At 37.6% G+C, this 17,889-nt stretch overlaps 1 long non-coding RNA gene across 2 annotated transcripts in view; it reads right to left on the bottom strand.

Moving 5' to 3' along the window:
* LOC147916265 (uncharacterized) overlaps positions 1-17,889 on the bottom strand; it is a 65,418-nt gene that overhangs the window by 31,405 nt on the left and 16,124 nt on the right. Inside the window, exons 3-5 of one of the 2 annotated variants that reach the window (XR_015553198.1) lie at positions 12,728-12,897; positions 6,156-6,253; positions 53-124 (exon numbers count right to left, since the gene is read on the bottom strand). This is a non-coding gene — a long non-coding RNA (uncharacterized LOC147916265). The remainder of the gene's footprint in view (positions 1-52; positions 125-6,155; positions 6,254-12,727; positions 12,898-17,889) is intronic. The other variant, XR_015553199.1, reaches the window with a different exon arrangement.

The raw sequence follows: 17,889 nt of genomic DNA, 5'->3' as shown, positions 1-17,889 counted from the left end.
TCTACTCCTTGAGGAAGGTGTGGAGAAAAGCAATCAGAGATGGTCTCCTTACCAGGTTTACTGAGTGACTTTACAGCCTTCTTTGTTCTTCATTGCCTCTGCATCTTAATCCTCCTCAATTCTCCTTGATATACAACAAAAACCAATCTTAAAAATAAAAGAACAAGACCCACACTTTGTAGGTGTCTTGCATATGTATTTAATAGATAGCTGTTGATGGGAAAAATGAAAGGAAGGAAGAAGGAAAGGAGGCAGAGAGGGAGGAAGGGAAGGAGGGAAACAGGGAGAGAGGGAGGAAGGGAAGGAGGGAAACAGGGAGAGAGGGAGGAAGAGAAGGAGGAAGCAAAAGGAAGGAAAATAAAGGAAAAATAATAGACTCAATATTCCTCAAGTCCCATGTAAAAACTTTACCACTTTTACTTTCTAAAGGAAAAAATCAGGCTACCAATATACTTTATCCTGACATTAATTCACTTATATTTAACACATGCAAAGATATATATTAGATCATTTTTATTTACACTTAATACAACACTTTAATTGAGAAAGGACAAAATGCAAGAATAGAACTGTTCTAGAAAGCTTGGATATGTGGTCATAGAGCCCACGAAAACAGAAATGTCTAAGTATTCCATAACAGTATGGCTATAAAGTTATTTTGCAGAATTCTTTTCCTAAAGAACTTTTATGAGGAGAATTTTTGTCCATAATTCCGTGCTCAACTTCCTAGTCCAAGCTAAGACAGAAACCATAACGTGCTCACAGAAACCTGACCACCTCTACATCCTTTGATATGCGCTCCTTTCTTTACAAGGTTACCTTGTTTTAAGGAGGTAAGAAATGTGCTTTGTCAAAAGATTGACTTTATTAGAGGCAATCCAGCTACCTTTCAAATTTAGAGAAAAATGTGATTTCTTGAGTTTCTGGAAAAAAAGACATTAGGAAGAAATCTGAGTTTTGGACTTTGGAAAATACAAGTAGCAATGGAAAATATTCTGGTCAGTTCATTTTCTGAATTTGGCTTTAAAAGTTCAGATTTGAAGTTTGTGAGCCATCTGCTCTCCTCTTCATCACAGGCAGATAATATCTATTATAAAGGAATCCCAAGTCACCTAAAATTGTATCAGTTAGGCTTAACATTGTGAAAAATACAGAAATAAACTACAGGAAAAGCTGTGAATTGCAAGACACATGTATGAATTCATTCACAACTGCTTAACAATTATTCTGTGGCAGCAATGAGGACCTTAAGAGGAGTTGAAACCAGAGATTACATGTGCCTTAAAAAATAAACAATAACAACAACAACAATAACAACAAAAACAGTTCTGGTTTGGCACGTAAGGAACTTAGAAGTTGCTATCCTAACAAGTAACAACTCCATCCTAACAAGTAAAAAGCTGAACAAATTGAAAAATCAACAACTCTTCTTAGATCTCTCAGAGAAGTGAGGTCACAGGGCAAACCACTGCTCTGAAAATTGGAAAGACTGATGGGGAATACAGAGAATCACAACTTACTGTAGCAGAAATCCACAAACAGAAATCGCCATGGCAATCAGTGCCAGGATAGGAAAATCTGAACTGTAATTGACGAATTGCTGGAGGCTCAGTGTGGACCAATTAGAGAGTTAAAACCCCAGGGAGACTCAATCAAGGGGGTACCCAACACTTTTGTGAGTTTTGCCTCCAGGAGCTCAGAGTGACTATCAGAGAAAAATTCTATCATGCTTCCAGCAGGGAGAGGGAAACAGGAAGCATTTTGAAATATACCAGAGTATTCTGTTTTAGTTAATAAGGTCTGTCCTCTGGAGAAACAATTTTACCAGAAAAAATGAAAAAAATTTACAATTTTAACCTGCTGGGGTTTTATCAGAGCCTAATCTACCTGGAAGAAGGGAAATATCCAACTTTAGCAGGCTCTAGTCTTCCACATGTGGGAATGGAAATAGCCATCTCCAGCCGCCTCTAGCCATCTTGCCCCGATTAAGGGATTGGAGGAGGACTGAGGAGCACTAGTAAAGTTTACAGTCTAGAGGCAAAGGCTCACCAAAACACTGAGACCTAATAATAGGACTATAGAACACTTCCCCTCTCCCCACACTTTCCCACTACATTAATAAAGACCTACTTAACACAATTGCTTTTACCCGGTACAACATGTCCACTTTTCAACAAAAAAATTACAAGGCATACTAAAAGGCAAAACACAGTTTGATGAGACTGAACAAGCATCAGAATTAGAATCAGATATGGCAATAATGTTGGAGTTATCAGACTAGGAATTTTAATTTATTTACTGAACTACATAAACTACCATCTGAGAAGATGAGGTATTACTACAACAAATGAATGTGATAATTTGTACAACATTTACAGAAGCTTAATAGTAATATGAAAAGAAAAAAACTAAAGATAAATCAGTGCTTTAGCATTCTCCACCTAGCTTCTGTTCCCCTGCTAGACATTATCTTGAAAACAAATGGTTTTAATACCCACATGTCTACATTTAGATTGTCCTGATATCTTTTTCCGTTAATACAGCTCTGTGGCTTTCAATCTTTGGGAAATATAAGAATTAGCATACAGGGTTATTATAACCCTGTTATAGGAAGACACAAAATTATGTATATTGTATTTTGTAGGGAAGCTATAGTATTTTCAAGGGTTCTTTTAACCACACAAAAGAACCAGCGAAAGTTCTTTGCTGACCTCACATGGTGTTCTCTTGGTCCTCTACTAACTTTGTTTTAGGTATTTTCCCACAGGATGTGACAGTAGAGCAGAACCTAACAAGATTAAAAGAACTGTTTTAATTTAAGTTTAAGATAAGCTCATTCTTAGATCTTTTAAAATAGGTGATTGCATGCTTAGATTGGGATTCAAGTATCCCATATAATCTGACTGGAAAATGAATAAAATGTGACATTTTAGCCCCCAAAATTCTCATCACTGAGTGTGCCACTGGTTAAAACATTTACACATAAAATCGAAACTAGTAAGTAAGTAAGTTAAAAGGAGTTTGGCACGAATACAAATATTAACTTACCATTGACAGAAATGGAAAAGTAGAAAATTACATTCAAGCAACCATTTCCCAAACGCTATAATATTGAATACAAAACTGCTACATTTCACCTATGTTGTGGCATCACTGCCCCCTAAATATCTGTACAGCACACCCCAAATTTAGTCATGTCCACACTATTTTTTTTAATAGCAATTGGCTGATACTACTTGCTGTGCACATCATGAAATTTCCCACAGACGTGGTTGGTTTCATGACTATTTAGATGGCAACAATGTTGAAGTTAGGATGTCGGTATGTGGCCTTGTTTCTGCTTGTTCTTATGGTCAAGGAAGGAAAGAAGGAAGATAGGGATGGTTTATTTACTTCCAAGTCATGCAAAATAGATTAGGATTTCCCGAAACATGTTTTTAGGATATTAGTCTCGTGAGATATTCCATGAAGAGTTCCATGGACAAGCAACTTTTGGGTAAATGACATACAGCATATCTCCTTCTTGGAGATTCACAAGGCACATTAAAATATTGGAAAACTCTTGGAAATCTAATAGTAAAAATATATGTTTCACTCCATTTAGCCAACATTCCCAAACTTACTTGATTATGGAATTGAAGGGTGGCAGAACATGCTGTCCCAAAATATGCCACTTGGGCAGAAGGATTATTTTGAGCTAAAGGCACTTGAAGAACAGCAGGTACAAGACAGGTGCTCTAACTTCTCCCTTTTCTACCTGAAGAGAGAAGATAAAACTCCCATATGAGAGCTCTTCTCCTTATGCCAGGAGGAAGAGAACATTCTTATCACCAGAGATGGGAGTTGAGGCCGAGAGAATTCTATACAAACAGGCTTTGTTAAAATAATTCTTATCTCCCTTTAGTCTCGTTTATTTTAGTTAGTTTTCCACAATTGCCTCACTTTGTTCAACCTAGTATAAAAACATCTAGGTTTTACCACTTCTTTGGGTCTTCATTTCCTTATGAAAGCTCCTCTGTCACATAAAACTTACACTAAATAAATTTTTATGCTTTTCTCCTGTTAATCTGTCTTATATCAATTTAATTCTCAAGCCCAGATGGAGACCCTAAGAAGGTAGTAGTAAAGTTTTTGCCTCCCCTACAGAACCCATTTTACTTAATGCTTATTAGAGTGACTCTTTTTCAGAACACATCATAGAAAATGCTGCACCAGAAAAAACCATAGAGGCTATTCTTGAAAGTGTGTCTCCCATTTTAAGCAGAAATTCTTACTTTATAAAACAGATAAATGATGGAATTATTATTCAATTTTCATGAGCAATCACTATAGAATTATGTCTTTTTAAAGCTTCCCTTATACCTTTAAGATGAAGTAATAAATTTTAAATTTGTTTTGATTAGTTAACTTACATGCAATTCTTTCAGAAAAATAGTAATTGAAGTGGTCTTCTTGAAACCATTTGATGTCATAATAATTCTTCCTATACAAGCATAATATGACCATGAAAAAGGAAGACTTCAGATATAAATAATATATTACCTGACTAAGTCTTCTATTAAAAACATTTATTAAAGTAACTCTCACAAAGTAGGCTCTCAAAAAATTCTACTTGAATTTAATTTAATTGAAATGAAACACAGTATTCTTATCCGGACAAAATCTAAAGGCAAATGAGCTACCGTCTTCGGCCAACAAAATGTGTCTCTATAAACCAATGAGTTCTTAAGCAATTCGTAAATAGAGGAATTCTATCAGTGTAGAAGGCAAAAGTCGTGTTGACTGATACTCAATTTTTTCCAGACAAGGAGAGCCGGAATAGTGGAGGAAAAGTATAACCTTCAGCAGGAAAGGAGAATGGTCTCAGCTTGGTAGCTGCAGACAGGAGCCCTGTCAGTTCTATATTATTTCAAATGAGTGCCTGCACCCAGGATCCCTTCTGCAAAGAGGTGCACTCCAGCCTTGAAATGCTCTCCCTCCTTTGCTCAGAGCTCCAATTGCAGTTGCTCTGCCTCCACGTTAGCAAATCAGCATTTCCGTTCTATTTTGTTCATGCATTTTTAATATCCCTTGAGGCAGCCCCCAGCTGTTTTGCCTTCAGACACCATTACTGTTTTTGTTAAAGCTCTGGTTACAAAGTTGCATAGGTTTTAAGCAGTCTGCCCCAGTTCTATTTTCCCAAAAGCCTTGTTATTTTTAGTACACAATTTTTCAGAATAGGAGGATTTCCAGGAACATAAATTTCACGTTCTATCAAAAACTCCTGCAGTTATAAATTACTCTCTTAGAAGAACGAATGACTAGTGTTTTGATGGTACAGGTTGTTGTTAGGCTGTTTCTGTAACCCCAAGGATGTTGGGGGAGGAGATGAGTCAGGAGTTCATCAGTTAGCTGTGTTGTGGCTTGAACGATTTCAATATCCTCCTAACCCTTCCCTTTGCGCTTACCTGGCCTTTTTTCCCAATTTTAGAAACATCATGCCCCTCTGAGGGTCTTTGCCGATATTCTCTCTCTTGTGATTCAAGTCTCAGTTCAAATATCACCCTCGCAGAGAAGTCTTTCCTGACCACCTTACCTAAGGCTGTACTCCCCCAAACTTCTGCTCTATCACATTCCTCTCTTTCATTGCCTTGCTAACACTTAACATTTCCTGATTTTTGTTTGTGGTTTGTCAGACCCATGAAAGCCTGCAGCACATCTGCCTTTTTAACCAAAGAGATGAGGCCAGAGACCTCCGCCAGAGGGATGGGCAGGGTGAAAATGCCCCACCACCTACGGTCCACAGTCCACATACCTATGTTTCTAGTCTCGTTTCACACTGCTTTCCCTAACAGCCTCTCATCACAACTCAAGCAATTAATGAAAATTTAGGAGGAACAACCAGTCTCCTAGCTTGGTCTCAGCCCACACTCTACGCCTACTAGTTCATTCATAAATCCCCGGTGTCTAGAAAACATTGGCTTCTGGGAAGCACTACAAAAAATATGTCTTGATTGCATGACATAATAAAAGAAAAAATACTAATTGACAAATCTGGAGATTTTTCTCTGGCCACTTAACCCTTAAATAGTTGACTCCCATTTGTTTTGTTTTCTCCTGTGCTTTTGCGCTCACTGTTTGATTGGCTCTCAACGCAGACAGATGAACAGACCTACCATAGTTTCCAGCTCTTTTTGTTTCCCGTGTCTTCTTATGAAGCATTCTTCAGCTGTTTTCCCTGGTAGCTTTCATGTTTTTTAAAAATCTGTATCATCTAAAGACAATGGAATAAAACCAAGTAGAGTTGAGTCAATGGATGCCTTAATGACTTAAACAATTTGAGTAGAGTATGTTCTAGTGGAAACACTGGTTTTAGATTAGATAATAGATAACATCGAATGATCTTAATATGCATAATCAGAGTGGTTTCATGCCCGTAGAGTCTTATGTCTTTTATTGGCATGAAATAAGTGCAAGTTAATTTTAGTCTCTAGGATTATTCTTTTAAATATACCATAAAATTCATATTATTTTCCTTTTTCCTAATTAAGCTGCAATTTCAAAGAATGATTCTCTAGGGGAGAGAATTATCTCTTCCCTAGATCCATAAAATCAAAACTATGCTTTAGTTGGAATTCACATTTAGATTGTTTTTCTATAATAACAAAATTACTAATTAAGTCATAAAAATTTGAACCAGACAAATAGGTATTTTAGTGTATAAAGAACCATATGTTAAGTAGTAGATAATAACAACAATAAACAAAGACATAGAGACAGAGATTGGATTGGTGGTTACCAGAGGGGAAGGGGGGAGGGAGGAGGGCAAAAGGGATAATTCGGCACATGTGTGTGGTGATGGGTTGTAACCAGTATTTGGGTGGTGAACATGATGTAATCCATGCAGAAATAGAAGTATAATGATGTACACCTGAAATTTATACAATGTTATAAACCAATGTTACTGAAATAAACAAAAAATTTAAAAAAAAACCATACGATATGAATATATATTTTAATTTTTTAATTAAATCGAATATTTAGGTTGGTGTCATACAGCTACAATCACAGTGATAGATATGGGCACTGGTTATAGCTGGTACTTTTGTTCATCACCTAACATCATTGAACAATTTGAGTCATGATTACAATGCTCAGATTTAATACAGATGAATATTTCTATTTAATTAACACACAAAAGTTCAGGTACATGGCACTTGTTTTAACTCCTTAGGATCTTTAAGCCCCACCAGCTCCCACAGCTGTGTCGTTGTCACATTCTAATGGGGCTACTACGTCGTTACCCTGTACACTGCCTCACAACTGGGAAGAGCCTTTGCTTCTCCAAACAGTAATTTCAAATGTAAACAATGCCTTTAAAACAAAAATATTGGAAAACTCTGAGCCTAATGCAGCTGCAAATAAAAAAGACTAGGAAATTGAATGTTCCCACTACAATAACAAATGAATTCACTGAAGATGAAGCATTTTCTATTAACTGGTACCATGGGGGCTAGGTGGCTTAGCTGTCAAGAAATTTCCCATGGAGTTGCAAGGCACAAATCAGTGCAACACTAATGAATCTCATTCTATTTATCTCACTTCTAAAACCATTATATAAATTGCTTCAATTCTGCATGAAGGATAAACACAGTTGGCAGGCTAAGGGATAAAAAAGGATAGGGAGAGCTGGGCATTAACACACAGTGACAGTCCCACATAGAGAAGTTTTCTCCAGATCCACTGCACAAATATAAGCTAATAAATAACACTTGTTGCTATTATTATTAAGTTAATAGTATTATTTGATGATGATGATAGGTAACACTCATTGAGCTACTAAGATGTATCGGGCTTTGCTCTACTAAGTGCTAAGTGCTATCCATGTCAACTTTATGGATAAGATTACTTTAAGCTCCACTTTAGAGATAAAGAAGGTGGCACTTAGAGAAGCTAAGTAATTTGTCAGGGATCATATAACCAGTAAACAGCAAACCTGAACTCCCTGATCCAACTCCGGAGTCTGTCTTCCTCACTATCATAATATACAACTGCATGGTACAGATAAACTTTAAAATCTAATAGGGGTGAAAAGTATCAGTTTCCTTCTAGAGATATCAATACATGTGCTTTCTTCTTCTCAATGGATTAAATATGAACAGGTACAAAAAATAAAGAGATCTAAAACCAATATCATTATGCAATTGGATGTTATTCATGCTTTTGGAAACATGAGATTAAGATGATCTCTAAGATCCTTTCCAGTTCTTCACTTCTTCCTGACTTTCATCCTGAGTTTGTTTTGCTATAATCAAGTCCAATTTCTTCAACCACATCAGAAACAGAGAGCCATTGTCCTGCTCCGTCCAGGCTTCATCATCTATTGAAATAATGGACTGCTGTGGTGAAAATTAGTTCCTCCCTCAGTATTTTCTAACATTCTAGACATTTTAATTTTGTCGTGCTTTCTAAAGTGCAGCCTTGTCTCCTTGTGTATTTCCAAAGTTCATGGGTCAAACTGTAAGGAAGGTGAAATATGGCCATTGACAGAGACTATGTAAGGACCTCTAGGAAGGCCTAGATAAGGATTAGATAAGGCCATAAACTCCAAGAGAGCAAACCAAGGAACACAGAAGTAGTCAAGGTCATAGGCTTGTGACTACAGATTCATGGATATAATAAATTCAAAAAGAATTATTTACAGAATTCTCTCAAAGCCTCTGTGGCTCTGTAAATAAAATTTATCTTTAATAACTACTTTAAATCCAATAAATATTCAATTGTTACAGTGGTTACCTCCTAACCGAAAATCAATTACATAGTTTAGTGAGGTTTTGTCATTTAGTCTGATCTACCTGGAAATATGCAGGGCCAGCAAAGTCATGGTCAAGGAGGCAAGTCCTAAAAATTGCCTCCTTCTGCCCTCTCTATAGATAAAAAGCCTTAAAAAAAATTGCTGATGTGGGGAAATGGCCTATTTTTTTAATTGAAGTATAACATAAAGTGTACAAATCTGAAATACACAGCTCAATGAATCTTTACATATGTATAACCCCCTTTTAATCACTACCTATATAATCATGCTGAAGACTAGGATATTTCCAACACCACAGAAGGTTCCCTTGTGTCCTCTCCAGGTCAATACGCCCACCAAGGATAACTACTATTTTAACCTGTATTTTCATGGATCCATTTTACCTGTCTTTGAACTTTTAAAAAATGGAACCATATAGATACAGTACGTATTCTTTTGTATCTGGCTTCTTTTACTCAACATCATTTTTAAGACTCATCCATATTCTTGCTTGGATCAATAGTTCATTCTTTTTTATTGTTATACAGGTATTCTATTCTATAGACGGATATTTAAGTTGTTTCTAGTTTGGGGCTATTATAACTGATGGCAATATGAACATTCTCGTACAAATAATTTCTGTTGGGTAATGCCCAGGAGTGATATTGCTAAGCCATGGTGTAGGTATATACCTGCGTTTAGTAACTGCCAAACAGTTTTCCAAAGTAATTGTACCAATTTGACCCCCACCAGCAGTATATGAGAATTCCAATTGCTTCACACACTTGACTGGTGTATTGATTCTAAAACTAGCTGAGGGCAAGAAACTTTCTCAAATTTCCTGTGACCTCCAAATATCTAGTCATTTCCCAAATCCAGTTACAATCTTTATTTCTCAAAATTAAAGCAACCAGAAATGTTTGTTCAGATAGTTAATCTGAACATCAAAGAAATGCAAAAAAATTCTTTTTTCCTTCAGATCAAATATAAGTATTTTCTGATAATAGCAAACGTCCAGTGGAGAAAAAAATTGAAGTTTCTGTGTGTGCAAGCGTTTTACACTTGCTTCTTCAACAAAAGTCTGTATATTTGAGCATGCTGGTTGACAATGGCTTTCAGCAAGAATTAAGCAATTAGGTGATTCTATTTTTTTTCTCTGCAAACAAATTTGCCTTTATTGCCAACACAGTGGGGAATGAGAGCTCCTCCTTCGCAAAGAGCAGTTCCTGCCTTATCCCATCCGTCTTCATTAGCTGTCACAAGGGCTAATATAAGAAAGCTCCACTTTCAGCAATTTATTCTTGAACTAATTTGGTTACGAAGTTTGTGCACAAATGCCTATTTGTCAGAAATATATAATGGACACGGTTAGGAGATAGAAGGTTTTGAGGAAGTGGCAGATAAAACATTCCCTGAAATTAACACAGAAATATCCATGCCTCCTCACCTTAATTTGAGTAAACAGTGCATTTCTCTAAAATTCTTGCAAAATAATTTGCTTTCTTCTGGCATATGTCATATACAGAAAATATATATATTAATCTTATTCAGCTTCAACTACCTATTATTTTTCGCAGGAAGTTTCTTTATGACCCTACGTCCTCAAAGACTGAGTGTTGCTTACATGTAGACGTTCTTTCATATGCAACTTTTTTTTCTCATAAAAAGGTGTCCAAGACCACTCTCCTAGATAATCAAGCAAGATAGTTCTTCAGATTTTTGATATCTCTTCATTCTCTACTGCCATTTCTGAAGAAACTCTTTGCTTCTATAAGTACAAATGCAGCCTCTCTAACAGCTTACTCTTTCCATCTTCTCTCCTAAGTGTGAGCCTAATCCCAAGAACTGTGTGAAAGCACCTCCTATAAAATGTAGTCACAGAAATTGTTTTTCTTTAGTCCAAAGCCCTTTTATCTTCTTAAATGTTGTGTACCAAAATGCCATGATGGGCTTATTTTGGCTCATCATGCTGGAATCCCTAATTGTTCAAATTTCAACTCCATCACGGGTGTCTCTTCTATTTTCACATGCTTCTCTCTAGTTATCCAGGCCTCTAACACTTCCTCCTTTCTACCAGCACCTTCTTATATTTATTTAAATATACTAATATAAACCCCATTTTTCATATAAATATGCTCATGTAAACCCCATTTTTCAAAACAAAATCTTTACACTCATCTCCCTCTTCAACCCCTGTTCTATCTTACCCTTCCACAGCCAAATTTCTTGAAAGAGTTGCCAGGATTCTATTTTCTCACACCCTAATCAGCACTCAATCCACTCACACCTTCCTTCTGTTCCCACCACTCTATGGAAAGTTCCACTCTATAGCAATGTTCACCATTAACATCCTTGTTGCTAAATCCAATTAACAATTTTTAGACCTGACACTACTTTACTCTCAATGGAACCATTGACCATTCCCTCCTTCCTGAAGTACTTTGTCCATCTGGCTTCGTGGCACCACTGTCTCTTGGTTTTCCTTCTGATTACACACTCCTTTCTCCTTTACAGCCTACTGTTCCTCTGCCTGCCCCTTAGAAGTTGGTGTTCCCAGGGTTCCCTGCACCTTCTTCTGTACTCACACCAGACCTAATCCCAAATATTCTCATCCACTCACATGAACTCAATTAGCAACTAGAGCACTCCACTTTCCATAGAGTAGTAGACACAAATGCAACATGGATTGCGAGGTAATAGGGATGTGAGAAAATAGGATCCTGCCAATCTTTTCAAGAAATACCCTTATGCAGATAACTTTCAGATCTCTCTCCTTAATTCCAGACCTATAAAGCAAATTCCTACATCTTCACTCAAAGTCATTGTCTTCCACTCCCTCCTCAACATGTGCTTCCAAATTTCAATGAATGGCACCACTATCCACTGGGTAAGTAAACCATAATTTGGACAACCTCATTGTCTCCTCCTTCCCAGTCACTCAAATTATGTTGATTCTAAAAATAATAAGTAATTGTTTATTGAGTGCTTACTATGTACGAAGTGCTGTACAAAGAGCTTTTACATGAATTATCTAATTTAATCCTTTAAGGTAAGGCTTATTATTATTCTCATTTTTAGAGATGAGGAACCTAAGGCTTAGAGATGTTAGGTAACCTGCCAAGTTGTTCAGCTAGAAAATGTGAAGCCAGGATTCAGAGAGCCAGAGTTCTTAACTATTGTGTTGTATAGGCTCTTAAACAATTTTCACATCTGCAGAGCCACATTCCTAGGTTAAGTCATTATCATCATTCATTCATATTCTTTCTCTCTCTCTCTGTCTCTCCACTTCACCTGGATTCCTAAAACGGACTTTTAATATATCTTCTTAAATTCATTCTGTCTCCGTTTTCCACACCAAAAGGAAACTCTCAAAGCATAAATCTGGTCAAGTCATTCCCTGTTTTAAAATTTTTTAATGGTTTCTTATTGTCCTTAGGGAAAAAGTTCAAACTCCTTACTATGGTTTACAAACCTTCTGTGATCAGATCTCTTCAGTATGTCTCTTGCTGCTTTGCTTACCCTATAGACCAGGTGTTTCGAAATTATTTCATGTGCTACTTGCATTCTAATCACAAGACCATCTTGTGGTCTTTTCTCTGGATGAAACAATTTGCCACACCCACCCCAATGCCTCCTGGCTAGATCCTACAAGTCCTTCAGATTGTCTCTTCCTCTGTCTCCAGCAGACAGGTCAGACTACTCAGCTATGTGTCTCCCTGCAACTTGTACTTCCTCTGTCACTCTTTAATTGTTCATTATACTGCTTTCTCTGCTTCATTTTAAACTCCTGAGGACAGAGGTAATGTTGCCCATTTTCCATCACATTTCATTGCCTAGCACAGTGCACAACACAGAGTACCTATCCAATAAATATGTATTGGATGAATTAAAAACTCATTAATGTTTACGACAATTGCTATTGCTCCTTATTTTTTCCCTCCAGATGCAGGTTACCTTCCTCAAAAGTCATTTGATTGCCTCCATCAGCAATTCCTAATACTTGATTTTCTAAATATCCATGCCCTGTGTAAGACACTGCAAGAGGCACACAGATGACCAGGATAGAGTCCCTGCTGTCAAGGAGCTTATGATCCAGTAGGCAATGGGACCAAGTCCCAATTTATCTGAAAAAAAAAGAATAAAATATGATTAATTCCACCAGGATTATGGGGTAGTGTAATTTGAAATGAAGCTTTGAAAACACATACAATTTCAATAAGTAGAGATGGAGGTAGGTGTCCTGAAAGTAGACAGAGTCTTAGGAAGACAGCAAAGCTAGAAAATGAGGACTATGAAAACTTGACTAGCAAAGAGTGTGAGGAATGTGAGTAGTCTAGTTTGTCTAGAGCTTGGGGAATGACACTGGGAGTAGATAAGCCAGAAAGATATTTTGGAGTCATACCATGCAGGACCTTGATACCAAGGGAAGAAATGTATATATATTCAGTAGTCAATGGGGAGCCAATAAATAGTTTGAGTAAAAAAGTGACATGATTGGAGCTGAGTTTTAGGAAGATTTTTTTCCTCAATGGTGTGTAGAACAGATTAAGGCAGGAAGACACTAGAGGTGGGAAAAATTCCCATACTTGGTCAAATCAAGTTCAAAACTCAATGGTAAGAAACACCATTGTTTGATTTAGAATGGGAAAGGAAAAATATATCTCCAAGATGGAGAATCTATTAAGAGACTGAAAGTGGGCAACATGATCTCTGTCCTTGAGGAGCTTCTACTGTAGTAGTGAAAGCAGAGTGTGATAAAGAATTAACATGAAGTGTGATGGGGAAACACAAAATGGAAGAACAAGCAAGAATCTAAAACTTGGCACTAGTCTAGGAAGGAAAAAAAATCTTTCCTAAAACACTAAACTACAAAGTAATTCATATATATATATTGCTAGTCGGAATCACACCATCAGTGCTATCCAAAAAACCTCAGGCAGATAATTTAAGAGAAAGGACAAAAGAGACACTGTAGAGTTGGAATTTATACAACTTGACAAACAGTTTGATGTGGTGGGGGATGAAGGAGAGGGAGAAGTCAATGTGGCTCCACGAGGACTGGGATAATGGCAGTGTCTGTGGTAGGCAGAGAAGTCAAGAGTAGTGCTATTTGGGAAGGGACATGAGTGTTGTTTTGTACAAGTTACACCTTAACTTTCCACTGGGATACCCAGATGAAGGTTTATAACAGGAAAATGGAAATGCAGATTATTTTAAAAAATCAAATCCTATGTGTTGTTGCTTATTGGTTGGATACAAATGCATAAAAAAAGTTGTATAATAACACATGCTCAAGTGAAATAAGTCAGAGGGAGAAGATCAAATACCATATGATCTCATTCACTAAGTAGTAGATAATAACAACAACAAACAAACACATAGAGACAGAGATTAGATTGGTGGTTACCAGAGGGGAAGGGGGTAGGGAGGAGGGAATAAGGGATAATTTGGCACATGTGTGTGGTGATGAGTTGTAATTAGTATTTGGGTGGTGAACATGATGTAATCTATACAGAAATAGAAGTATAATGATGTACACCTGAAATTTATACAATGTTATAAACCAATGTTACTGCAAATAAACAAAAAATTTAAAAAAAAATAAGAAGAATAAGGCAAGGATGTCCACTCTCATCACTGCAATTCAAATTGTAATGGAAGTCCTAGTTCATGTAATAAGGCAAGGAAAAGCAATAAAACACCTGCAGATTGGAAAAAATAATAATAGTAACACATGCTCCACACCCCTATTCCCAAGAGAAATAGCAGATGTTGTAAGATTAGATGTTGGTGAGGAGAGGAACTTGAATGTTTTACTCTTTATATATTTATATTATTAGAATTTTTATAATGATCATCTTCTCAAGTATTATGTAATTTTAAAAGTTTTGATTTCAAATATTGGGCACTAGAAACATAGATTGGTATAAAAATGATAGTAGAAGATGCATAAGAGGATACAGATGGACAAAGACACAAATATAAAAAGACAAAATTGATAGTCTAAGGATTAAGCCTAAAAACATATTCTTAGAGAATGGGAAGGAGACAAGACCAAGGAAAGAGGAAAATATCTGTCCAAAAGGTAAATGGAAAACCAATAATATGCAACATCACATAAAATAAAAGAAAAGTTCGTGGAAGGAGACAGAAACAAATTACTATGTGTCAGACATTGTGACACGGAGACAGTTGCCATTTACTGAAGATTCATTATACATCAGAAACATACTAAAATTTTTGTAGTAGTAATTTCATTTTATCCTTGTAAGTAGTCTAAAGGTATATACAAAAGTCCTCATTGGAGATGCGGAAACTGAGGCTCAAAGAGGTTAAGATTTAAGATTTCATAGCTAGTTTAGTTGAAAAGTCTAAGTTCAAAGCCAGTTCTGAATTCAGAGACCTTGTTCAGAGTTCTGGCCATTTGCTTTTACTTGGAAAGAAAGAGCAAAGTGTCAAATGCTACAATGATGTAGTGAAGGTGATAACTAACAGAAGAGGATTAGATCAAGTGTTTATAAAATATCTACTGATTTTTTAGAAGAGCATTTCAGTGAGTGAAGGGAGTAAAAGCCAAATGTAAGAATTAAAATGCAGATAAAGCCTTGGCAGTTAGAGGAGTGAGAGTAATTTTTTTTAATGTGGCATTAAAGAGAGGTTTATTTATGATTGAAGAAGTAAGAAAGGGGGCACAATTAATGGAGTGATGACCTGGAAGAGATGGGACCATGACCATACATGGAAGGCCTTGGTTTAAAAGACATTGCATCCTGAGAGAAAGAAGTAAAAAGAAAAAGAGAGAGAGAACATTGGTGGAATGAATTGAGAAAGCTTCTAGTGAGTGGTTTGAACCAAGACTGGCTAGTATAGGGTTGAGGTGTTGAGGAATGTAGAGAAGATTTTGAATAACCACTGTGAGAAATATGATAGAAAGTCAACAACATGTGATGAAAAAGTTGCTGAGTGGTAGAATGAGTTTGATTAAGAAAAGAACGTGGATTTTATAGGTACACTTATCCAGATTTTTAGCTTTATTTGGCAATATGCAATAGTCTAATATTATAGAGAGTAGCCTATAGGAGTTAAAAAGTTCATCATTACAGCAATGGGTTGTGAAGACAAAAATCAGGTAGGAATATGAAGCTTATCAAGCCTTAAATAAAGCCCTGGTTCTGTCCCTGCTACTTCTGTAGTCTTGGGAATTTTATTTATCTCTAAGCCTCAAATTTTTAATCTGTAAAATCAAGATAAAAATAACGGAGTGATATGTCAGCATCACCACAGAGTGAGTTGTTCCCTTTGTCTCTCCCCTCTAAGTTACAACTAAATGGATATCTGTTAACCAGCAGAGGATTCCCTGCACAGCACAACAGGACTTCTGAGAGATTCATGCAGCCATGCATCTGAAGGTGGGTGGACTGGATCCCCAGGAGACAGTGGAACTAGGTGAGTGCACTCCTCCCCCTCCCTGGTGGCAGTGAGCCAGGTTACAGATCCTCACACAGCATCTGGTGCAACTGTAACAGGAGGCAGGGGTAGCCCAGCCTGCCAAACACTTTAGGAGTGGTAGCCTGGCCCATGGGAAAGCTCACCATGCCACGGCAGCCTCAATGTGGGAACGTTCCCCACCAAGTGGCTGCTTAGCTCCCATGAAGGTGCCTGCCTGCCAAACCCCAACACAGGCAGGAAGGTGTCCTGCCCACTCGGAAGGTGCCCCACCTGAGGAGCACAGCAGCCTGCAGGACCCACCAAGTGGTGGTTCAGGCCACAAGAAGGCGTCCGCCTACTGAGCATAGTGCAGGCAAGAAGGCACCTCACCCCCTCAGAAGGTGCCCTGCCTGCAGAGCACAGCAGCCCACAGGACCCATGGAGTGGTAGCTCAACCCCCACATAGGCGCCCTTCCTGCCTAGTGCAGCAGCTCATCTTGTCCCCTGCCAAGCACAGCAGCCCCAACCATGTGAGAACAACCAGCCCATGGAGCACAGAGGCTGCACCTACAGTGAGTGCCCCATCCACCCAGCACAGAGGCAATGCCCACATCAGCGCAACCTGCAGAGCAGCTGCTGCCAGCCTGCACAAACACAGAGAAGCCCTACCTGCACAAATTCCAGCAGATGGGGCAGGATCAGGAAACACAGCCCCTGCTCCCCCCCAGCAGTGGCAGGTGGAATCGGCGGCCTGATACTACCACAAATGCACCAGCAAAGGATCAATTCATCAAACACCATGAAGAACTACAGTAACACTTCAGAGCAGAGTGAAAATGACAAGTCTCCAGAAACCAATCCTGAAGTCACAAAAATGTACAATCTAAGTGACAGAGAATTCAAAATAGTTGTAATAAAGAAACTCAATGAGTTACAAGAAGTCTCATAAAGACAGTTCAATGAGCTCAGGAATAAAATTAATGAGCAGAAGGAATACTTCGCTAAAGAGATTGAAACTCTAAAAAAAAAAACCCAAACAGAAATTCTGGAGATGAAGAATACAATTAAGGAGATAAAAAATAATCTAGAAACCATAAAAAACAGAGCTTACACTATGGAAGACAGAATTAGTGATTTAGAGGATAGAAATATAAAAATACTTCAAGTGGAGGGGGAGAGAGAACTAAGATTTTTAAAAAATGAAGAAATTCTTCAAGAAATATCTGACTCAATTAGGAAATGCAACATAAGGACTATCGGTGTGCTAGAGGGAGAAAGGAGCAGAGAGCTTGTTCAAAGAAATAATAGCTGAGAACTTCCCAAACCTGGAAAAGGAATGGGATTTACAAGTACATGAAGCCAATAGAACTCCTAATTACATCAATGCAAAAAGACCTCCAAGGGATATAAGATTAAAACTGGCAAAAGTCAATGAGAAAGAAAAAATATTAAGGGCAGCAAGGCAGAAGAAAGTAACCTACAAAGGAACCCCTATCAGGCTTTCAGTGGATTTCTCAGCAGAAACTTCACAGGCTAGGAGAGAATGGAACAATATACTCAAAATACTGAAAGACAAAAACTTTCAGCCAAGAATACATTATCCAGCAAAACTATCCTTCAGATGCAATAGAAAAATAAAAGCTTTCCCAGATAAACAAAAGCTGAGGGAGTTCATCACCACTAGGCCT

The sequence above is a fragment of the Ceratotherium simum genome, chromosome 9 (assembly GCF_057802395.1).
Source record: "Ceratotherium simum simum isolate JZ-2026a chromosome 9, ASM5780239v1, whole genome shotgun sequence".
NCBI lineage: Eukaryota > Metazoa > Chordata > Mammalia > Perissodactyla > Rhinocerotidae > Ceratotherium > Ceratotherium simum.
Note: the sequence above shows the minus strand (reverse complement) of the source record. Positions and strands in the feature narration are given on the sequence as shown.